This window comes from Botryllus schlosseri, unplaced genomic scaffold (assembly GCF_051294905.1).
Source record: "Botryllus schlosseri isolate E-star unplaced genomic scaffold, Bs_hap1 Bs167a, whole genome shotgun sequence".
Classification (NCBI taxonomy): Eukaryota; Metazoa; Chordata; class Ascidiacea; order Stolidobranchia; family Styelidae; genus Botryllus; species Botryllus schlosseri.
In genome coordinates, this window is record NW_027648776.1 from 11,205 (window position 1) to 16,262 (window position 5,058).

Genomic DNA, 5,058 nt, shown 5'->3' on the forward strand with positions numbered 1-5,058 from the left:
TTAGACATTTTTAGGGGTATGAAAATTTCTGAAAAGTTCAATTGGACCAAGATTTTTCTATGTTCCCGAAGGCCTACAGCTACAACTCCGCTACCAGATTGTAGCACTCCGAAAGTTACATCGAATGAGCCTATCGGCGTATTCCTAGGTATTGTAGTTTAGGAGATATTGACAGATTTAGACATTTTTGGGGGTATGAAAATTTCTGAAAAGTTCAATTGGACCAAGATTTTTCTATGTTCCCGAAGGCCTACAGCTACAACTCCGCTACCAGATTGTAGCACTCCGAAAGTTACATCGAATGAGCCTATCGGCGTATTCCTAGGTATTGTAGTTTAGGAGATATTGACAGATTTAGACATTTTTGGGGGTATGAAAATTTCTGAAAAGTTCAATTGGACCAAGATTTTTCTATGTTCCCGAAGGCCTACAGCTACAACTCCGCTACCAGATTGTAGCACTCCGAAAGTTACATCGAATGAGCCTATCGGCGTATTCCTAGGTATTGTAGTTTAGGAGATATTGACAGATTTAGACATTTTTGGGGGTATGAAAATTTCTGAAAAGTTCAATTGGACCAAGATTTTTCTATGTTCCCGAAGGCCTACAGCTACAACTCCGCTACCAGATTGTAGCACTCCGAAAGTTACATCGAATGAGCCTATCGGCGTATTCCTAGGTATTGTAGTTTAGGAGATATTGACAGATTTAGACATTTTTGGGGGTATGAAAATTTCTGAAAAGTTCAATTGGACCAAGATTTTTCTATGTTCCCGAAGGCCTACAGCTACAACTCCGCTACCAGATTGTAGCACTCCGAAAGTTACATCGAATGAGCCTATCGGCGTATTCCTAGGTATTGTAGTTTAGGAGATATTGACAGATTTAGACATTTTTGGGGGTATGAAAATTTCTGAAAAGTTCAATTGGACCAAGATTTTTCTATGTTCCCGAAGGCCTACAGCTACAACTCCGCTACCAGATTGTAGCACTCCGAAAGTTACATCGAATGAGCCTATCGGCGTATTCCTAGGTATTGTAGTTTAGGAGATATTGACAGATTTAGACATTTTTGGGGGTATGAAAATTTCTGAAAAGTTCAATTGGACCAAGATTTTTCTATGTTCCCGAAGGCCTACAGCTACAACTCCGCTACCAGATTGTAGCACTCCGAAAGTTACATCGAATGAGCCTATCGGCGTATTCCTAGGTATTGTAGTTTAGGAGATATTGACAGATTTAGACATTTTTTGGGGTATGAAAATTTCTGAAAAGTTCAATCGGACCAAGATTTTTCTATGTTCCCGAAGGCCTACAGCTACAACTCCGCTACCAGATTGTAGCACTCCGAAAGTTACATCGAATGAGCCTATCGGCGTATTCCTAGGTATTGTAGTTTAGGAGATATTGACAGATTTAGACATTTTTGGGGGTATGAAAATTTCTGAAAAGTTCAATTGGACCAAGATTTTTCTATGTTCCCGAAGGCCTACAGCTACAACTCCGCTACCAGATTGTAGCACTCCGAAAGTTACATCGAATGAGCCTATCGGCGTATTCCTAGGTATTGTAGTTTAGGAGATATTGACAGATTTAGACATTTTTGGGGGTATGAAAATTTCTGAAAAGTTCAATTGGACCAAGATTTTTCTATGTTCCCGAAGGCCTACAGCTACAACTCCGCTACCAGATTGTAGCACTCCGAAAGTTACATCGAATGAGCCTATCGGCGTATTCCTAGGTATTGTAGTTTAGGAGATATTGACAGATTTAGACATTTTTGGGGGTATGAAAATTTCTGAAAAGTTCAATTGGACCAAGATTTTTCTATGTTCCCGAAGGCCTACAGCTACAACTCCGCTACCAGATTGTAGCACTCCGAAAGTTACATCGAATGAGCCTATCGGCGTATTCCTAGGTATTGTAGTTTAGGAGATATTGACAGATTTAGACATTTTTGGGGGTATGAAAATTTCTGAAAAGTTCAATTGGACCAAGATTTTTCTATGTTCCCGAAGGCCTACAGCTACAACTCCGCTACCAGATTGTAGCACTCCGAAAGTTACATCGAATGAGCCTATCGGCGTATTCCTAGGTATTGTAGTTTAGGAGATATTGACAGATTTAGACATTTTTGGGGGTATGAAAATTTCTGAAAAGTTCAATTGGACCAAGATTTTTCTATGTTCCCGAAGGCCTACAGCTACAACTCCGCTACCAGATTGTAGCACTCCGAAAGTTACATCGAATGAGCCTATCGGCGTATTCCTAGGTATTGTAGTTTAGGAGATATTGACAGATTTAGACATTTTTGGGGGTATGAAAATTTCTGAAAAGTTCAATTGGACCAAGATTTTTCTATGTTCCCGAAGGCCTACAGCTACAACTCCGCTACACACAAAAAAATCTGGTAGATTTACAAAGAAATTTCTGTAAATTTTACAACGAATTACCGGTCGCAGCCAATAGCAGCGTGTAGGTTGTCATTTTAGATTTTGATATGTAATATTAAATTCATTTAGCTGCTAAGTGAAGTTACCAGAATTTCTTCGCAAGGTTACTGACAGTTACTCGCTACGGCATTTTACCAAGCTAATGGCAAAATTGATTAGCTTCCAAGCCCCAGCAGCCAATGTATACGTGGAAGTGCATGTCACTGCGATGTCATTGTCGTTGCGATTTGACCTGATTCAACCTCGTTCGCGAGACAGGGTTAGGTCACACGGAACTGGTTGACCCTAGTGCCAATTTCGGTATAGTGCATAGTTGGGTGCAAGAAACAGCTGACAATGTGGTTACACCATAAGACATTATACTATAAGGCTATGGCTACACGGTCGGTCTCGGCGGTTAGATTTGTTGTCACAGATAGGGCTGATGAGTTACAAAAATCAGTTTAGGATATATCATCATTTCCTGAAACTAGAAATATCAGCACAGCAGGCTCAGTTGACTATTTCTTAATGGCGGACACGGCGACCGATAGTAAGTTACCTTAGGTTACGCGTTGCAGGAAACAACCAACGTGCAACTGTGACATCACAGGCAGCGTCCGGTTAGGTAAGTAAGTAGGGAACCACGCATGGAGTAATAAATATCAATATATACGACATTAGATGCGAAAGAACGGGACTATACGTGTTGAAAGATGTTTCTGCATGAAACACCAACCTAGATCGAACATTATAACGTGGACGTAAATATTATTGGTGGCATATGTGAGCGGATGAATATGACTTATTTCAAAGTCGCCTGCGTGTCGAGCCGACTGGTCGGTCATTAATATTGGCTTTGACCATGCAAAGGCTGACTGTGCGAAGCTTGTGACCTGTGATTGAAGTAAGTAGAGACTTTTGTTGAAGATTCCCAGGACTGATGAATGGGATGCGCATCGTAAAAGGTACAGTACTGTATAGTATTAGTTACCGTGAATATATACGACTGTGCACACCACCTGGATGACTTTAGTTTCATGATTTAAATATTTCAGTCGCCCCATTCTCTGTTCTATTTTGGGATATTAGTCGACTTGTGTAATGACCTGCGACACCACATACTCTGCCGCTGAGTAGTTGAAACTGTTATCTTGTTATTGACATTTATCGGGTCATAGCTTAGATGTGTTTTCATACACTGCTCGAATATGTTTGGCTCACATGCCGCATCAAATGAGGCACCTTTTCTTTCTATACATTGACCATTTAAGTCATGAATCTCTGCCATATCATGTCAAATGAGGAGTCGTCAACTCACAATGTACCAGTACCGGTACTTCAAAACTTGTTATATTTTGTTAGCCTATTTGTCTTAGTAGTTATTGTAATGTCATGTCTAGGTTAGCAACTTAGCTTAGTATAGCGACTTACGCATGAATTATTTTTAGTGGAACTGCAAGATACTACTCACACAGAAGGAATGAAGACGAGAAAAAGAAACAATTGGAAGTTTATCCGGCGGTGGAATTAATTCACCTTTTCTTGGGACCACTCGTGCTATATTTGCATGCCTCCTAAACAAGAATTAGACCTCCAGCAGCAATACTTTTTCATCGTGAATCATGAATGAATATACAGTTGTCCCAATGTCGTCTTAAGAGCGTGAGGGAACTTTTGCGGTATTTTGGCATCGCATTGCTTTGGATAGGTATGGATGTAGGCTACGTGAATTTAGAAGCTGGCATGTAATCTGATTTACAAGGACAGCATGTAGGGTTGTAGGTAGGTAGGTAGGTAGGTAAGGCGGTAATGTACAGAAGAGAATGTAGATTGAATATAGCAGAGGTGACTGTAACATTACAGTCCGGCGTGTAAAGTTAGATTACCGGACGGGTGTAAGTTAAATTTACATTGAGAGATGGTAATGTTAGATTACTGCGAAGTGGCTGTTCAATTGGACCAAGATTTTTCTATGTTCCCGAAGGCCTACAGCTACAACTCCGTTACCAGATTGTAGCACTCCGAAAGTTACATCGAATGAGCCTATCGGCGTATTCCTAGGTATTGTAGTTTAGGAGATATTGACAGATTTAGACATTTTTGGGGGTATGAAAATTTCTGAAAAGTTCAATTGGACCAAGATTTTTCTATGTTCCCGAAGGCCTACAGCTACAACTCCGCTACCAGATTGTAGCACTCCGAAAGTTACATCGAATGAGCCTATCGGCGTATTCCTAGGTATTGTAGTTTAGGAGATATTGACAGATTTAGACATTTTTGGGGGTATGAAAATTTCTGAAAAGTTCAATTGGACCAAGATTTTTCTATGTTCCCGAAGGCCTACAGCTACAACTCCGCTACCAGATTGTAGCACTCCGAAAGTTACATCGAATGAGCCTATCGGCGTATTCCTAGGTATTGTAGTTTAGGAGATATTGACAGATTTAGACATTTTTGGGGGTATGAAAATTTCTGAAAAGTTCAATTGGACCAAGATTTTTCTATGTTCCCGAAGGCCTACAGCTACAACTCCGCTACCAGATTGTAGCACTCCGAAAGTTACATCGAATGAGCCTATCGGCGTATTCCTAGGTATTGTAGTTTAGGAGATATTGACAGATTT

The 5,058-nt window shown here is 40.4% G+C and overlaps 1 long non-coding RNA gene across 1 annotated transcript; it reads left to right on the plus strand.

Annotated features, from left to right (window-relative positions):
- The first annotated feature begins 3,343 nt into the window (after positions 1–3,343).
- Positions 3,344–4,082, plus strand: LOC145432790 (uncharacterized). The gene is made up of 2 exons (XR_013912971.1): positions 3,344–3,400; positions 3,884–4,082. It is a non-coding gene; the product is annotated as an uncharacterized LOC145432790 (long non-coding RNA).
- The last annotated feature ends 976 nt before the right edge of the window (positions 4,083–5,058 follow it).